Here is a 19,545-nt window from a genome sequence, read left to right as displayed (position 1 = left end):
ACTGCAGGAGGCAAGTTAGCCCCTTATATAACTATACAATATGTGTACCACTTAACATAAAGCGATTTCCATATTCACTGCTGTTCCAATGCTCAAGTTTGGATTCTGCTTTCTTGAAACATTATAAGAATTGAAACAACAGTTCATTATCAACCTAACTTTTTAAAATAAATTATTTTTATGGTGTTATATGCTCCTAACACTTCCCATGTTATTTTAATAAAACATTTTACAAATTTAAACATTTAGCTAGCTTCAAAATCAGTCAGCTATATTTGTGCTGCACCAATAGCGCCAATACTGTATTATCAGCTATCACATTTAACAAAGTAAAGGTCTTCATATATTTGTACTGTTGCATACGGTGTGTGAAGTGGCTACTGCCCAAACCCTTTATTTACAGATCATGACATTGGAGGTCACATGAGAATGGAAAGCCACAGCATGCAAAGTGATTTATTCAAACATTCCCTTCATAAAAAGAAAGAAGCTTGCAATGTTTTATCATTTGCAAGTTATTACAGACACCTAAAAAATAGTCCATACAGAAAATATCAACAAAACACTTTCATTCTTTCCAGCCAGTTTCACAGAATTCAGACCAACATATGGTACATGTGAATTTTTGTTGGCTGCTTATCTGGTGTTTGCTGGTTCTTGAGAGGAACATTGACTCTCTGGTGAATCTTTCAGCCATGGTGAGTGTTACTGTTGCAGTAACTGTTCATGTTGATCCACTGCATTTCTTGGGGAACGGTTGATCTCTGGGACTGAGGGTAATTCAGTTCCTCACACAGTTGGTGAAATCAAATCTTCATCAGCTAACTGCTGCGAAGGAGCAACTTTGCCACTTCATGTACATGTCTGTCATTGTCCGGATAGACATAGTCATTTGTTTTGTATACAACTGAGGTGACAGCTTCTCTACACAGGTTCTAAGCCACATGGGCTGACTTTTGAATGTGCCAAATACTTGCAATTCTGTTCGGCTATCCAACTTTCAGTTCTGACAACAATCTGGAAACTTTATCAAAGTGAAGTGTGGACTGCATATCATTTTACTTTTATCTTGTCATTCATTCATTTTACCATTTCCACCTTCAGGAGCTTTTTTGCTATCAGAAGGATAGTCTGGTTGTGGCATATGCTACTTGCTGGACTGGATTACTTTCCACACCTTCAATAGATATGTTGCTTCACTTTAAGACTGCCTCGTATATATCTGTACTAGATCTAATTAATTTTTGATTATCTAAATTTTCACTGCTGCTTCAGCCTTTTTATTTCGTTGGGGACAATGAGGTGATCTGTATCAGTGAATTTTGAAATCATTCACAAAATTCCTGAGCTGTTCACATGTGAACCGAGGCCCATTATGTCACAATGTCAGGAAAGCTATGATGACTTAAGTGAATTTTCAGGCATTCCATAATCTCACTAATAGTACTTGATGTCAACTGGTCTAGCTTCCAGTAGTCTGAATGAGAGTTGACTCTGATTACATAATCAGTGCTAGAGAGAGTAAAGAGGTCTGCTCCAACCTTCACTCATGGTCTATCTGAGATATCACAAATTTGTTATGAGCCAGACCAAACCCCCTCCAAATATATCAAGGAGATGGCTTAGACTTTTTTTTTCTTAAAGGCAAGTGTAAGGTGCTGTGCTTCAGATGCAGTTGGATTGGTTACAATACTTGGTTTTAAGGAAAACACATTTTGTTCCAACTCTACAGTTAAAATACAAATAAAACAAAGAATTAGTCTTACTTTAACTCTATTGGGAAACTTAACAGAATGACAGATTATTTAACTACTAAACAGTAGCTGGTCCAATATAGTAACATCCCATAAACACACCCTTGACAAAGGCAAATTCAGTAAAATAGATGGTCTCACATGCAATGTTTCTCAAGTCCAGGCGGAAAGAACATCAAGAGAAATTTCTGGCAGAGACAGAGAACTTGAGTGTTTTGCTATAACAGGGAAGGGGGTTCGGCAGCTTTAAAATCCCGACAATTACTGAAAACCAAGCTCAAACTCTGGCTCTGTGGGAGCCTGACTCCACCCATTCATGCTGCCACTATTGTTCCAATTTAAAAAAAAAGTTCCCAACGCCTCACAAGTAGTTTACTTTATTAGCTTGGAACACACCGTTCTGCCTCTCTTTCTCAACCTCTCTTCACAAAAAAAAGGGAATATAAAGCCATAGTATCGTCATAATTGGCTTTATTTGATGTTCATTTCAAATATTAGCTGATGTGGTCCTTAAATCTCATTGTTCATGTTTAGATACTGCATCATTTACTGGATGTGGGCATCTCTATTTATTTAGATTAGAGTGGTGCTGGCAAAGCATAGCAGGTCAGGCAGCATTCAAGGGGCAGGAAAATCAACATTTCGGGCAAAAGTCCTTCATCAGGAATAGGCTTTTGCCCGAAACGTCGATTTTCCTGCTCCTCGGATGCTGTCTGACCTGCTGTGCTTTTCCAGCACCACTCTTATCTAAACTCTGGTTTCCAGCATCTGCTGTCCTCACTTTTGCTTTATCTCTATTTATTCCCTATGGCCTGTTGCCCTTAAGGAGGTGTGCTAGGGTTGGAGCTCTCTAGTCTTCCTCTGACAGGACTCATTTCTAATGACTTGCATTGATGAACTTCACCATCTTTTTGGAGACAACTACCAGTTCCTTTGTACAAGATGTCACCAAGGCTAATAGTTCACCTCTGTACGCTCAATATTCTCATACAGCAACAGTTCTGCCCTTGATAGTTTCAGACTATCCTCGCCTCTCAAATATTTGTATCACTGGTGATGCAGCTCCCTTGATCTGTCCAATTTGATGGCTTTCAGAGCATGCACATACAAACAAACAAGAAACAAGAAGAGTCCAGTCAGCCCTTCATGCCTACTTCCCACTAAGATCATGGGCGATCTGATTTTAATTTCAACTCTACGTTCCTGCATACCCCTGATAATCTTTCAGCCTGTTAGCATTCAAGAATCTATTTATCTACCCATTTCTACCTTAAACATATTTAAAGGATCTGCAAATGCTGCCTTTTGAGAAAGAGAACTTCAAAGACACAAAAATGCTTATTCCTCTTTGGAGTTAATGGACACCACCTTACTTTTAAGCTACAACCTTGATTCCATATTCACCCATTAGAAAAAAAACATAGTTTCAATATCCACCTGGTCAAATCCCCACAAGATTTGAGTGTTTCAATTAAGTCGCCTCTGATTCTATTCCAGAGGATGCATGCCCAGTCTGTCTGGCCTTTCATCATAACAACAAACTGTTCATTCCAGTATGTCATGCTATTGCTTTTCATCAAATATGGAAGATTCCATACCCTGTTCAAGTACCAAATCACTGAACCATCTTCCCATCTGTCAGTTACTGCATCCAAGCTGCAATTTACACCATATCAAGATTAGGGTAAAGTCTTTTAACTGTCTGTACACGACCTATGTACTTGACTTTAGTCATCTTCAGTTGAAAATATTTCTTCTCTAGCTTCATCTGGTGAGCTGTCACACTTTGCCGTACTAAAAATGATCCAGTTTCCTCAACCCTGCTTCCTATTTGTTACTGTGTCCTCTATCCATGCTAACATACTACCTCCAACATCATAAACTCTTCATCTTTCACTACTCTACTGATTCCACTTTATCCACCCTACTTATTACATTCGTGTAAAAAGTGAGGTCTGCAGATGCTGGAGATCGGAGCTGAAAATGTGTTGCTGGTTAAAGCACAACAGGTTAGGCAGCATCCAAGGAACAGGAAATTCGACGTTTCGGGCCAGAGCCCTTTTTGAAGGACTCTGGCCCGAAATGTCGAATTACTTATTACATTAGCAAAGAATTCTAATACATTTGTGAAATAGTAGTTTCCTTTCACAAAGCATGTTGGCTCTGCCAATTCTGTTATGGTTGCCAAAAGTTTTGTTATTAACATTTTAATAATGGATTCTAGCATTTTCGCAAAGACAAATATTAGAATATCTGGCTTAGCACTCACTTTCTGTCTCTCTCTTTCTTAAGCAGAGATGTTACATTTCCAATTTTCCAATCCTTTCTAGAATCTAAAGAATTTTGGAAGATTATAAAAGTCAATTCATGATCTCTGTAGCCATTTCCTTCAAGAAGGGATACAGGCCATCAGTTGAAGAGGACTTGCCAGCCTTTGGCACCAAAAGAATGACTATTGTTTTTCTCTAGTGATGCTCCCCCTTCTCTTTAGCCTCTTAGGCTCTCTACTGTTATTAAGAAACTTTTTCTTTCTTCTGTGAAGACAAACAAAACATTCTCATTCAAAGCTTTGGTCATTTTCTTGTCTTCCCATTTTTAATACCCTCATCTCACGCTGGAAGGGATCAATTCTCATTTTAGCTATTTCTATTGATATACTTGTCAAAGCTTTTCTAATCTGGTTTTATATTTCTTACTCCAATTACTTTTGTTTTTAAAAAGTCATGCTTTCCTGGTTTCTAAAATATTCTCAGTCCTCTGAGATCATGTCTCATAAACTTGACTGAGTCTTTTGAAGAACTAACCAAGAGGATTGATGAGGGCAGAGCAGTAGATGTGATCGATATGGACTTCAGTAAGGCGTTCGACAAGGTTCCCCATGGGAGACTGATTAGCAAGGTTAGATCTCACGGAATACAGGGAGAACTAGCCATTTGGATACAGAACTGGCTCAAAGTTAGAAGACAGAGTGGTGGAGGAGAGTTCTTTTTCACACTGGAGGCCTGTGACCAGTGGAGTGCCACAAGGATGGTTGCTGGGTCCAATACTTTTTGTCATTTATATAAATGGTTTGGATATAAGCATAAGAGATATAGTTAGTAAGTTTGCAGATGACACCAAAATTGGAGGTGTAGTGGACGGCGAAGAAGGTTCCCTCAGATTACAACAAGATCTTGATCAGATGGGCCAATGGACTGAGGAGTGGCAGATGGAGTTTAATTCAGATAAATACGAGATGCTGCATTTTGGCAAAGCAAATCTTAGCAGGACTTGTACGCTTAATGGTAAGGTCCTAGGGAGTGTTGCTGAACAAAGAGACGTTGGAGTGCAGGTTCATAGCTGCTTGAAAGTGGAGTCGCAGGTAGATAGGATAGTGAAGAAGGTGTTTGGTATGCTTTCCTTTATTGGTCAGAGTATTGAGTACAGGAGTTGGGAGGTCATGTTGCGGCTGTACAGGACATTGGTTAGGCCACTGTTGGAATATTGCGTGCAATTCTGGTCTCCTTCCTATCGCAAAGATGTTGTGAAACTTGAAAGGGTTCAGGAAAGATTTACAAGAATGTTGCCAGGATTGGAGGGTTTGAGCTAAAGGGAGAGGCTAAACAGGCTGGGGCTGTTCTCCCTGGAGTGTCGGAGGCTGAGGGATAACCTTTTTCACGCAGAGGATGGTACATGTATGGAATGAGCTCCTTGACGAATTGGTGGAGGCTGGTACAATTGCAACATTTAAGAGGCATCTGGATGGGTATATGAATAGGAAGGGTTTGGAGGGATATGGGCCGGGTGCTGGCGGGTGGGACTAGATTGGGTTGGGATATCTGGTCGGCATGGACGAGTTGGACTGAAGGGTCTGTTTCCGTGCTGTACAGCTCTATGACTCTGATCAACTAACCTTTGCAGCAATAATGAAAAATCTATTTGGAGCCATCCTTAATTTCCCTAGTTAGCCACTGATGATGTTTCTTCTCATACAGCCTTGCTTCCTTCATGGAATATATTTTTGTTGAGAATTATGAAACATCCTTGTCTGCCACTGCCTCTATATCATATCTTTGGTTTCTTTACCCAGTCCACTTCAGCTATCTCCGTCATCTTAAGTTTAAATAAAAGTAAGGGCCTACACCCACTCCTATTTCTTATATTCTTATTTATTGAGAAACTGCCACAGAAAGGAAGATTTTGAAAGCTGAAAGTCTCTAATAATGAAACTTGCTGTGAAATGAAGTTGAGGGTACAAGGAGACATATAGCTGGTAGATACGAGAGGAATACCTAATATTCCAGTGAAAAGTATCTGCAGTCACAAAGTATTCACCATATCCTCAAAACATCACATCCATTCTGGTAGAGACTGTTTGCAAAGCATACAATTTCTCATTTGTTTGTAAACATCTTCCATTAATGCAAACAACTTCCTCTCTTCACGTTGGGGTGCTTCCCTATTAATGAGTAATCAAGAGATCCGTGTACTTGTTAAAAAATACATACAGATAAGGACATACTGGCTTTTGAAAGGAATTTAATTAATGTTACACAAGGTAAGTACCCGAAAAAGAAACATCCTAGATTAACAACTGATGGGACTGTTGGAGGTTGAAGTGAATGAATCCGTGTAGTCAATTTTAATCTCCTAACTGGTGAAAAATCGGTCAGAGGTGAGGAGTGGCAGAATTTAGTTATGGATTTCACTGCCCCATTCCACTAGTAATGCTGAATGAAATATTAAATTGAAGGCGACAAGAACACCTATCCAAGCCAGCAGGCTCACCCAGATGCTAACATCGAAGGTGCATCTGCAAACTTTTGCCTGGCGGGTCAAATCTGCCAGCATCAGAAGGCAAGAGCCAGAAGGTGAGTTGTTTTACCCTTTTTTTTCTCTCTCTCCCTTGTGGGCCAGGAGAAGCACGATTGCTCAGTCTGACCTGAGAAGGAAATAATTCCCATCTGTCCATATCACAGGGTTGAAAATCTCCCCTCTTCCCCAACTGGCATTACTGTCCCCACCAGAAATGTATTGTACCAATTTTCAAAGTAGTTTTCTTGTCACTGATTCAGACTGCAAGGGGAACTGTGCCATCTCTCAGTGTAACTCTCATTTTATTTCTCCAAACCTGCTTTCTAACCTTTAAACTACTGAAAATATATTAAGCCAAAGAATTGATAGTTATCATCATACACATCCACCAGTCAAATCATGGTTCTTGAGTCTTGTGTAAGGTTGCAGGAAACCTGCGTTGTAGGAAAACCCAGATAAAGCATCAGATAAGTAAGATCTAAACTTAAATATGGCTAGCAGTGTTCTAGCTGGAACCTCTCAAGCTATAGAGCAGTGAGCAATCCTCCTCTTACCCAAACAGCACTGCCCAATGTCGTCATAATACTCCACAAAGAATTTCACTGCTCCTTATGATCAAAGTCAATCTCTCATTATTTACATTCAGCCATATCCCAGTAATATGCCTAACCTACAAAATAAACTGGCTGAATAACAGAAATCCTCTTGGTCCAAAAACTTTGATTTCTTTTCTTGCTAATTAGCCATTGTTAAGTGGGTAGGAACATAGCGTACCACAACCATCTGAACTCCACATTAAGTTTCCCTTCTCCCTGCATGAAGACACGAGTGTTGCTAATCTGCTCTGTTCACGTACATTCAGATCTGAGCAAAGATTAAAGTTGTACGAGATGCCTCTGCCCATTTCACGCTCAAGTATTTAGCTTGTCCAAATGAATTTTTTGAAAATCTTAAAATAAAGGCGTTGTTCCAGTTCAGTGTCAAACTGAGATGTTTTATCTTAGCTGTAATTAGTGATCTTCTGCAAAAATATAAAACAAAAATCAACGTGGCAATTCAGAAGAAATGTTAATCACTACTCTGCAAGAAGCAATTAGATGGCCTATTCCTGCTATGTTCTTATATTGCTTATGTACAAAATCAAAAGCAGAATAGCTTTAACATTCTTCACAGTATGACATGTGCTAGTCAGCCCAGCAGGTTGGCTGCATACTAGGGATTTTCTTCTTCTCCAGTAACAGATGAGCCTCCATCTATGTTCTACACAACAGCTGCCTATATGTCAGCATCAACCCTCTGATGCTGACTTTCATCTAGTGCCTCTGATTTAATTCAGTAAATTACATCTAATGCTCTATATGGTAAAGATAAACATTCAGGATCTGTTCACCCAGAGCAGGATGATGACAAAAACCAAAAAATCTTATTAACTGCAGGACTACAAATACACGGTCATTTCCTGACTCAAGCATGTAACAAAAAAAGTAGATCAATCAAACAATTCAAATACTTTGGTAAGAGACAAGCAAGGAAGTGCGATTTGGTATCCTGTTTTAACTTCAGTCAAACTAATCCTCAAAATTAGAATCTTGCAGTGAAAGTGAATGTTGACATTTCAACCAACTAAATCTATGATTTACTTACATAAAATCTTCAACCACAATCATCAGAGATTGAGATAACTATCCTTTGAGTCTACCAGAGTGGTGCATGGGGTGCTGGAAAAGTACAGCAGGTCAGGCAGCATCCGAGGAGCAGGTGAATCGATGTATCGGGCCAGAGCCCTTCATCAGGACAATGTTTGAGATTAGTTTGCTGGATATGGGCTTCCAGTGAACTTTTTCCAAACCTAGGTGGTGTCTAACAGTTTCAAAGTACTCAATAGTTGTTGACATCGACATCCAAGAATATTATTTCTAGCCAGTTCTATCTATCCTTATTAATCTTTGCCATCTTTCATTTTTTTTTCCCATACTGCCCAATATTTTGCCAGCTATTTTTACATTACGCTTTTTTCTGAAGTTTGACACGAGATTTAACTTTGTTACATTCACTAGGATGACGGCCCCTCCCTTGTTGAATGTATTCATTCTGTATATTCTGAAATATGACCACTCATTAGCCAAAACCTGATGCTGTCCAGGACCTCATGCATATGGACAGGGACTGCTTCAGTATTTGAGAAACTGCAAATTGTAATAAATGCCGTGCGATTATCAGGGCACATTCTACTTCAGACCTTATGATGGAGGGGAGGTCATTGATGAAGCAGTTAAGATGTTTGAACTGAGAACAGCAGCCTGAGGAACTCCTGCAGTGATCTCCCAGCACTGACATGATTGGTCTCTAATAACCACAACCATCATCTTTTGTATTAGGTTGATGATTCCAACCAGGAGAATATTTTCTCTTGAACTCACACTGCTTTGAGAGGGCAGTTTTACTGAGGGTCCTTCATGCTACTATGTCAAAGACCACATTGATGTCAAGGGTACCAACCTCTCATTCTTAATATTTTAAAAATGTATTTATTCATTTGCAGAATGTCACTGGCTGGCCAACTTTTACTGCCTGTCGTTAGTTGTCTTTGAGAAGGTGGTGGTGAGTTGCCTTCTTGAACCTGCTGTGGGTTGACCCACAATACCATGAGGGAGGAAATTCTAGGATTTTGACTCCGTGACAGAGAAGGAACAATGACATATTATCAAGTCAGGATGGTGAGTGACTTGGAGGGGAACTTGAAGGTTGTAGCGTTCCCAGATATCTGCTGCCCTTCTCCTTCTAGATGGAAGTGGTCGTGTGTTTGGAAGAGAGTCTTTGTTGAATTTCTGCAGCACGTCTTGTAGCTGTGACAGTGCTGCTTCTGAGCTTTGAGGGTAGAGGGAGTGGATGCTTGTGCATGAGTAATCAAGCAGGCTGCTTTGTGCTAGAGAGTGTCGAGCTTCTTGAGTGCTGTTGGAGCTACACTCATCTAGGCAAGTGGGGAGTATCCCATCACACTCCCAACCTGTGCCTTGCAGACAGTGGAGAGGCTTTGGGGAGTCAGAAGGTGAGTTACTCACCACAGTGTTCCCAACCTCTGACCTGCTCTTGTAGCCACTGTGTTTATGTGGTGAGTCCAGTTGAGTTTCTGGTCAATATTACCCCCAGGATTTTGATTGTGGGGGATTCAATGATGGTAACATCATTAGATACTTGCTTATTGATGAAGGTTGTATCATAGCTGAAAATGTGTTGCTGGTTAAAGCACAGCAGGTCAGGCAGCATCCAAGGAACAGGAAATTCGACGTTTCGGGCCAGAGCCCTTCATCAGGAATGAGCTCGAAGGTTGTATCATGACATTTGAGTCGAGTGAATGTTACTTGCCACTTGTCAGCCCAAGCCTCATATTGTCCGGATCTTGTTAGATTTGAACATGGACTGCTTCAGTTTCTGAGGAGTTGCGAACAGTGTTGAACAATTATGCAACCATCAGCAAACATCCCCACTTCTGACTTTATGATGGAGGGAAGATCATTAATCAAGCAGCTGAAATTGGTTGGGCCTGGGACACTACCCTGAGGAATTCCTGCAGAGATGTCCTGGAACTGAGATAACTGACCTCCAACAATTATGACCATCTTCATGTCTGTCAGGTATGACTCCAACCAGCGGAGAGTTTACCCCCGATACCCATTGATTCCAGTTTTGTGAGGACTCCTTGATGCTACTCTCAGTCGAATGCAGCCTTGACATCAAGGGCTGTCACTCTCACCTCCCCTCTGGAATTCAGCTCTTTTGTCCATGTTTTAACTAAGGCTGTAATGAGGTCAGGAGCTGAGTGGCCCTGGCGGAACCCAAACTGGGCATCACTGACCAGGTGTTGTTTGATAGCACTGTTGATGACACCTTCATCACTTTACTCATCTTCTCTGGAGTTCAGCTCTTTTGTCCATTTGTAGACCAATAGTGCAATGAGTTTTGGAACTAAGTGGCCCAGCTGGAACCTAAACTGTGCACCAGTGAGTCGATTATCTCTGCATAAATGCCACTTGATAACAATATTGACAACACCTGCCTTGACTGTGCTGATGGTAAGTGCAGACTGATGGGACTGCATTTAGCCTGTTTGGATTTGTCCTTTTTGTGGCCATGGCTTACCTGGACAATTTTCCATATTGCTGGCTTGATTCCAATTCTTACAATATCATTTGAGGTTAGTTCCAGAAGGAATTATTATCAAAGCTATCGTAGTAAAGAACTTATCATTTCTACATGGCCTAGACCATATATAGAAAAGTTACAGCACAAAAGCAAATCATTCAACTAGAGGTATAGCCTACATTACAATCTTGCAGTGAATAACTCACTTTCAGACTCCCCAAAGCACATCCACCATCTACAAGGCAAAAGTCAGGACTGTGATCAAATACTTCCCATATCCATCGAGTTGAGTGCATTCCAACAACATTTAAGCTTGAAATCTCCCAGGGAAAAGCAGACTGCTTGAATGGCACCACATCCACAAATATTCACTCCCTCCACTACCAACGCTCAGTAGCAGCAGTGTATACCATCTACAAGATGCACTACAGAAATCCCCCAAGGCTCTTCAGATAGCACCTTTGAAAACCATGACCATCTAGAAGGCCAAGGATAGTTATGTAGGAACACCATCCCCTGTAGCTTTGGCTCCAAGCTGCACATCATCCTGAGGGGTAAATATATCTGTGTTTGTCCAATGTATCTGGGTAAAAGAACTTAATGGAGTTATAGGTCTACCCACAGCAAATGGATTGCAGTGGTTCACCTGGACAGTGCTGACCCTGTGGAACTCTCTGCCACAGAAAGCATTTGAAGCCAACACACTGTTTTTAAGGATTTGGATATTGTTCTTAGGGATAAACGGATCAAAGGGTATCAGGGGAATGTGGGAACAGGTACTGAAATGGATGATCAGCCACAATCATAATGAATGGTGCAGGGTGCTCAAAAGGCTAAATGGCCTTCTCCTGCTCCCATTTTCTTTGTTTTAATGATGGAGCTCTCTAAAGTAGCTTAGCAAATCAGTTAATGGGCTTGCTAATTACTAACTAGCTCTTTACAAATAGTAATGGAGAGGAAAGAAATGCAGCCTTTGTGATATCTACTTTTCAGAGCTTTACAAAAAAAATACTTTGATGACTCCAGACTTTTCAAAACTACCAGACGACTGACTTAATAGCCAAAATACTTTTGAAATGTGACAACTGTGGTACCGAAGGAAAAAAGGCAGCTAATTTGCACTACACAAGCTCCTCAAAACAGCAATTTGATAATAGCCAGATAACCTATTTCAGTATCTTGATTAGCTAAAAACTGACAAACATCTTCTCTCTGTTCTTCTTCACAATAATGTGAAGGAATCCTTTACATCCACTCAGGATGGCAGACCGGGACTAAGCTACAATGACAACCTTGATTTCTGTGCTCAACTCTTGCAGTGGAGCTTAAACCCAAAACTTTGTCAGTAGAGAAGTAACAGAGTTACCAATCAAGACACTGTTGCCACTAAAACTTTACCTTTATTAGTAAAGATAGGAATTTAACTCTGTATATTCCTTTCTAACACTCAAGCACCTACTGCCCTTTGTTGCTTGCCTCTCAGCAATGCATCTTGGGATTGGAGAGTCCAGAACTAGAGGGCATAGGTTTAGGGTGAGGGGGGAAAGAGACCCAAGGGGCAACTTTTTCACGCAGAGGGTGGTATGTGTATGAAATGAGCTGCCAGAGGATGTGGAGGAGGTTGGTACAATTGCAACATTTAAGAGGCTTTTGGATGGATATATGAATAGGAAGGGTTTGCAGGGATATGTACTGGGTGCTGGCAGGTGGGACGAGATTGGGTTGGGATACCTGGTCGGTGTGACCAGAAGGGTCTGTTGGACTGAAGGGTCTGTTTCCATGCTGTACATCTCGATGACTCTATCTGTCTCACCATCCATCCAATCAGGTGATACAATTGGAGTTGTGTACAGACCTCCTAACAGTGGTCAGGACCAGGGACGCAACATGTACCGGGAAATAGAAAAGGCATGTCGGAAAGGCAAGGTCACAGTAATCATGGGAGACTTCAATATGCAGGTGGACTGGGTAAATAATGTTGCCAGTGGATCCAAAGAAAGGGAATTCATGGAATGCTTACAGGATGACTTTTTGGAACAGCTTCTCATGGAGCCCACAAGGGAGCAGGCTATTCTGGACCTAGTGCTTTGTAATGAACCAGACTTTATAAAAGATCTTAAAGTAAGGGAACCCTTAGGAAGCAGTAATCATAATATGGTAGAGTTCAGTCTGCAGTTTGAAAGAGAGAAGGCAAAATCGGATGTAATGGTGTTATAGTTAAATAAAGGTAATTATGAGGGCATGAGAGAGGAACTAACAAAAACAGACTGAAAGCAGGGCCTAGCGGGGAAGACAGTAGAGCAAAAATGGCAGGAGTTTGTGGGTATAATTGAGGACACTGTACAGAGGTTCATCCCCAAGAAAAGAGAGATTATCCGGGGCAGGATTAGACAGCCATGGCTGACAAAGGAAGTCAGGAAATGTATTAAAGAAAAAGAGAGATCCTATAAAGTGGCCAAGAGCAGTGGGAAATCAGAAGATTGGGAAGGCTACAAAAACAAACAGAGGATAACAAAGAGAGAAATAAGGAAGGAGAGGATCAAATATGAAGGTAGGCTAGCCAGTAATATTAGAAATGATAGTAAAAGTTTCTTTCAATACATAAGAAACAAACGACAGGCAAAGTAGACATTGGGCCACTTCAAACTGATGCTAGAAGCCTAGTGATGGGAGATAAGGAAATAGCAGGAGAACTTAACAAGTACTTTGCGTCAGTTTTCACAGTGGAAGACATGAGTAATATCCCAACAATTAAAGGGAGTCAGGGGCTGAGTTGAGTATGGTTGCCGTTACAAAAGAGAAAGTGCTAGAAAAGCTAAAAGGTCTTAAAATTGATAAATCTCCTGGCCCTGATGGGATACATCCTAGAGTTCTGAGAGAGGTGGCTGAGGAAATAGCGGAGGCATTGGTTGAGATCTTTCAAAAGTCACTGGAGTCAGGGAAAGTCCCGGATGATTGGAAGATCGCTGTTGTAACCCCCTTATTCAAGAAAAGATCAAGACAAAAGATGGAAAATTATAGGCCTATTAGCCTAACCTCGGTTAAAATTCTAGAATCCATCATTAAGGATGAGGTTTCTAAATTCTTGGAAGAGCAGAGTCTGATTAGAACAAGTCAACATGGATTTAGTAAGGGGAGGTCGTGCCTGACAAACTTGTTGGAATTCTTTGAAGAGGTGACAAGTAGGTTAGACCAGGGAAACCCAGTGGATGTGGTCTATCTAGACTTCCAAAAAGCCTTTGATAAGGTGCCACACGGGAGGCTGCTGAGCAAGGTGAGGGCCCATGGTGTTCGAGGTGAGCTACTGGGATGGATTGAGGATTGGCTGTCTGACAGAAGGCAGAGAGTTGGGATAAAAGGTTCTTTTTCAGAATGGCACCCGGTGACAAGCGGAGTCCCGCAGAGTTCAGTGTTGGGGCCGCAGCTGTTCACGTTACATATTAATGATCTGGATGAAGGGACTGGGGGCATTCTAGCGAAGTTTGCCAACGATACGAAGTTAGGTGGACAGGCAGGTAGTACTGAGGAAGTGGGGAGGCTGCAGAAGGATCTGGACAGTTTGGGAGAGTGGTCCAGGAAATGGCTGATGGAATTCAACGTGAGCAAATGCGAGGTCTTGCCCTTTGGAAAAAAGAGTAAAAGCAGAGACTACTTTCTAAACGGTGAGAAAATTCGTAAAGCCAAAGTACAAAGGGATCTGGGAGTGCTAGTCGAGGATTCTCTAAAGGTAAACATGCAGGTTGAGTCCGTGATTAGGAAGACGAATGCAATGTTGTCACTTATCTCAAGAGGGTTGGAATATAAAAGCACCGTTGTGCTGCTGAGACTTTATAAAGCTCTGATTAGGCCCCATTTGGAGTACTGTGTTCAGTTTTGGACCCCACACCTCAGGAAGGATATAATGGGACTGGAACGTGTCCAGCAGAGATTCACATGGATGATCCCTGGAATAGTTGGTCTAACATACGAGGAACGGCTGAGGATCCTGGGATTGTATTCATTGGAGTTTAGAAGATTAAGGGGAGACTTAATAGAAACTTATAAGATAATACATGGCTTGGAAAGGGTGAACACTAGGAATTTTTTTCCGTTAGGCGAGGAGACTAGGACGCGTGGACACAGCCTTAAAATTAGAGGGGGTCAATTCAGAACAGAAATGCGGAGATATTTCTTCAGCCAGAGTGTGGTGGGCCTGTGAATTCACTGCCGCAGAGTGCAGTGGAGGCCAGGACACTAAATGTCTCCAAGGCAGAGATTGAAGGATTCTTGATGTCTCGAGGAATTAAGTGCTACGGGGAGAATGTGGGTAAGTGGAGCTGAAATGCCCATCACCCTTTGAATGGCGGAGTGGACTCGATAGGCCGAATGGCCTGACTTCTTATGGTCTTAAGGTGCAGCTTATGAATCAGATTTTCTCCAAGTGCCTTTTTAAAATTCAGGTTGAGCTAGTCAGGTAGACTGCAACCTTCAGTAAATTTCTCCCAGTGCAGTCAACCAACACCCCCCAAAACTAGATTATCCATTCATTTCTCATTGTTGTTTGAGAGAGTCTGTGTAAATTTCTAACATCCTACATTAGGATATTGACTGCAATTCAAAAATACCAACAGGCAGTGAGGTACGCTGGAACATGGCAAGGCAATGAAATGCACTTTGTGAATAGATTCATTTTACTTTCTCCCTTTCCTTAGATCATTAGCTGTTCACTAAAACCCAATTTAGATATGTATTGCAAACACTCAGCTTTCCCCAATGATATTATTGTCTGGAGATAGCAACCTATTTTCAGTTTCTGTATAAGCCATTGGGAGTTGAGCAATAAAGTTACTTGAAAAAGAAGTCCTTCATCATCATTCCCTCTCATGTGAATAAACATCTCCTCTGCTCAGAAAGCTTCTGCCTCTTTATTTTTGTCCTCACCAAGATGTGGCTAACTTTGGGCATTTCCCAGATGTTAGATCATGGACATAAACATAGACGCTGTTTCTACTGCTTGATATTCTTACATAAAAAAGTAATCGAAACATTTCGAAGTGTTTTTTGTCCACGTGGCCTTTTTGCAGTCACTGTATCAACTCTAATCAGATTCCAGACTCCAGCTTTGACAAATGGAATTCCCTAATTTGGACTGAAAGCAGCTGATGTTTATTACTCATGTCATCCCTCAGGAAAAAAAAATTGGCAATGAAATAATTCAGATTGGTGAGACATGCTGGCAGCAGTACAGAGCAAGAATGATCAACAGACCAGTCCGTTTGCCCTGTATACTTCAGCCAACAGAATTCCAGTCAAAGACGCACTGAAGCAGGCCTTTGCACTTGCTATAGCTTTGGTTGAAAAGCACAGCAATGAGGTTAATTACATGTGGAGGATGTAACCTTGGGCACGAAAAATATGCACTTACTGCACCATATGCAAGAGAGGCATCGTGTAATTGGCATGTTATGACCAGGTTTCCAAGTCAGCCTTCGTCCCACAGAAATATTCATTAGTTCAGTTAGAAATGAAGAAACGTCACTGCACATATAGTTATCCAAAATATCTGCAAACTAGCCTAGTGATAGTAATTTGTGCACGTCTATACTTATTAAGAAGGGAGGTGGGGATGTAGTGGTTTCATGGCTGAACTAGGTATTCATTGTTATTATTAGTAATTTTTATGATGATGTGTGGGTCAGGTTGATGATAAGTATGTAAGTTAGCTCGCTGAGCTGGAAGGTTTGTTTTCAGATGTTTCATTATCATGACTAGGTAACATCATCAGTGAGTGTGTCTGTGGTGAAGCGTTGATGGTATGTCCCACCTCTCTATTTGTAGGTCATGGTTTCTTAAGGTGGGTGATGTCATTTCCTGTTTCTTTCCCCAAGGGAAGGTAGATAGGATCTAAATTGACACCTTTATTGATGGAGTTCTGGTTAGAATGCCATGCCTCTAAGAATTCTTGTGCATGTCTCTGTTTCACCTGTCCTTGGATGTGTGCGTTGGCCCAGTCAAAGAAGTGTCTTTCTTTGTCTGTATGTATAGAAACTAGTGATAGTGGGTCGTGTCTTTTAGTGGCTAGTTTATGTTCATGTTCTTACCTAATCATGGTGATGAAACATTTGAAAACAAACTTTCCAGCTCAGCGAGCTAACTTCCATACTTATTGTTATTATTCATTCATGGTGTGAGGACGTCACTGGCTAGTCCAGCGTTTATTGTCCATCCCTAATTTGCCCAGCGGGCAGTTAAGAGTCAACCACATTGTTGTGGGTCAAGAGTCACATATAGGGCAGACCTGGCTCTACATCAGGGAGACCGAACATAAACTTGGGGAACAGTTCACCAAGCATTGCAGCCAAGCCTGCAGGAGCCGACCAGACCGCCCAGTCACCACCCATTTCAGTTCCCCAACCACTCCCTTTCCTAAATGACCACCCTCAGCCTCCTCCATTGCAACAACGAACCATACCGCAAATTGGAGGAACGACACATCATCTTCCGCCTGGACAGCCTACAATCCAGAGGACTCAACACTGAGTTCTCCAATTTCAAATAACCTCCCTTCCCAGCCCCTCCCACCATTCCACTCCCCTCTGCCACCAATTAGATTCATTCTTCCCATCGGCCAACCAGGTCGCACCATCTACCAGTCTCCACCTATCCCCACTTCACCACCCTGCCCCCGCCACCCCTTTATGTGCAACTCCCCTCACACCCACCTCCCTGTCCTGAAGAAGGGTTACATTTGAAATGCCGACTTCTCCACCTTCTGATGCTGCCTGGCTTGATGAGTTCTTCCAGCCTCCTGCCTTTCTATTTTGAATTCCAGCATCTGCAGTTTTTTAATGTCTCAGACCAGATAAGGATGGCAGATATCCTTTGCTAAAGAGCATTAGTGAACTAGATGGGTTTTTCTGACACCTGAGAATGGTTTCATGGTCATCATTAAATTCTAATTTCAGATTTTATTAAATTTAAATTACACCATTCGCCATGGTGGGATTCAAACCTTTTTCCCCAAAACATTACTTGCATCTCTGGAATAACAGTCAGCAATAACACCACTAGGCAGTCATCTCCCCGAATTCAGAGACCCAGCTATTGTTCTAGGACACGGATTTAAATCCCACCATCGCTAATAATGAAATTTGAATTTAATAAAAATCTGGAAACAAATATCAGACAATGACCATGAAACCATTGTTGATTGTACTAAAAGGGGGAAGCATTAGGTATTATTGCTGGACTGTTAACCAGAGACCCAGATAATGCTCTGGGGACCCAGATTCAAATCCTGCTGTAATAGATAATGGAATTTGAATTAGAGTCATAGAGATGGACAGCACGGAAACAAATCATTTTGGTGCAACTCATCCATGCCGACCAGATATCCTAACCTAATCTAGTCCCATTTGCCAGCACTTGGCTCATATTCCTCTAAACCCTTCCTATTCATATACCTATCCAGATGCCTTTTAAATGCTGCAGTTGTATCAGCCTTCACCAGTTCCTCTGGCAGCTCATTCCATACCCGCACAACCGTCTGCATGAAACAGTTGCCCCTTCGGTCTCTTTTATATCTTTCCCCTCTCACCCTAAACATATGCCCTCTAGTTCTGGACTCCCCCACCCCAGGGAAAAGATGTTCTCTATTTATCCTATTCATTTCATAAATATCTGGAATTAAGGATCTAAAGAGGATCATGAATCCATTGTTGATTGTCAGAAGACCCCATCTGGTTCACTAATGTCCTTTAGGGAAGGGAACTGCCAGCCTCACCTGGTCTGGACTTCATGTGACTCCAGACCCACAGCAATGTAGTTGACTCTTAACTGTCCTCTGGGCAAATTAGGGATGAGCAATAAATGCTGCATAGCCAGCGACGCCCACCTCCTATGAATGAATATAGAAAAAAAAATCAGAATACCACATGAAGGTCTTCCGAGTTTGTTTGATGATATAAAGTGCAGATAATGACCTGGAAACAGGTTTGACGAGCTATACAACTTCTGTTGCTAGTTAGTCACAACACAAGAAAAGCTCTTATAATCATGAATTAAAAATAACGATCTTCATTTTTTGCGGAGCCAACATTTTATACTACTAGAACAGTGCTCAGCACTGAGTCTACTGTCACTCTGAATATCCCGAGTGGAGGAGACTAGTGTGGAATGTGTGAAATCAATATTATAATTGCATAACCTGCTGAAAGTTTCTGTATTTCATGCAAGTGCTTCCTTATGATAAAACAGGAGTGTAACCAACTCATACAGTCAGCAAGATCCCAAGATTTAATGCCTATTGGCACTCAACGAGCTGACCAGGACCTTGGTTGTCACTGGACAATTCACCTCAAAAGCCAAGGTTATTATTTTTTGGGGTGGCGCTCGGTTGGGCCAGGATTCACAATCGGTTTGAATTCATGAACAATTCCCATTCTAAAGTAGTGTGTGTTTTTAAATGGGATGGGTGTGTATGCAAGACTAAGGTCATACTGCCCTCAAATCAAGTTACGAAGGATAACTATCACCTTTGGAGTATAACCTAATCAAGAATTAGTAGCTTCCAGACAGATGAGGGGTCACTAACTTACTACATCCTACTTAAGTACAAGAGAAGCCCAGTTAGCCCCTTCTATCTGTTCCACCATTCAATGAGATCATGGCTGACCTGTACCCTACTTCCACCTTTATTTCATGTTCCTGAATACCTTTGACAATTTCTGTTAATCAATCTCTGGTGACGTACAACCCACTCAACATCAAATGTCGTTTTGGAAGGGTGTTCTGACCATCTTCTATACGGTGGATGTAGAAATGTTTCTAAACATCATGCCTGAAAGGTCTGGTGCTAATACAGAGGAACCTCAAT

At 41.5% G+C, this 19,545-nt stretch overlaps 1 protein-coding gene across 6 annotated transcripts in view; it reads right to left on the bottom strand.

Annotated features, from left to right (window-relative positions):
- Positions 1–19,545, bottom strand: part of LOC132831360 (RNA binding protein fox-1 homolog 2-like) — a 335,115-nt gene that overhangs the window by 154,308 nt on the left and 161,262 nt on the right. The gene's annotated exons all lie outside the window — the stretch shown is intronic.

This window comes from Hemiscyllium ocellatum, chromosome 33 (assembly GCF_020745735.1).
Source record: "Hemiscyllium ocellatum isolate sHemOce1 chromosome 33, sHemOce1.pat.X.cur, whole genome shotgun sequence".
Taxonomy (NCBI): domain Eukaryota; kingdom Metazoa; phylum Chordata; class Chondrichthyes; order Orectolobiformes; family Hemiscylliidae; genus Hemiscyllium; species Hemiscyllium ocellatum.
The sequence above is the reverse complement of the archived record's forward strand: the minus strand, read 5'-3'. Positions and strand labels throughout refer to the sequence as shown.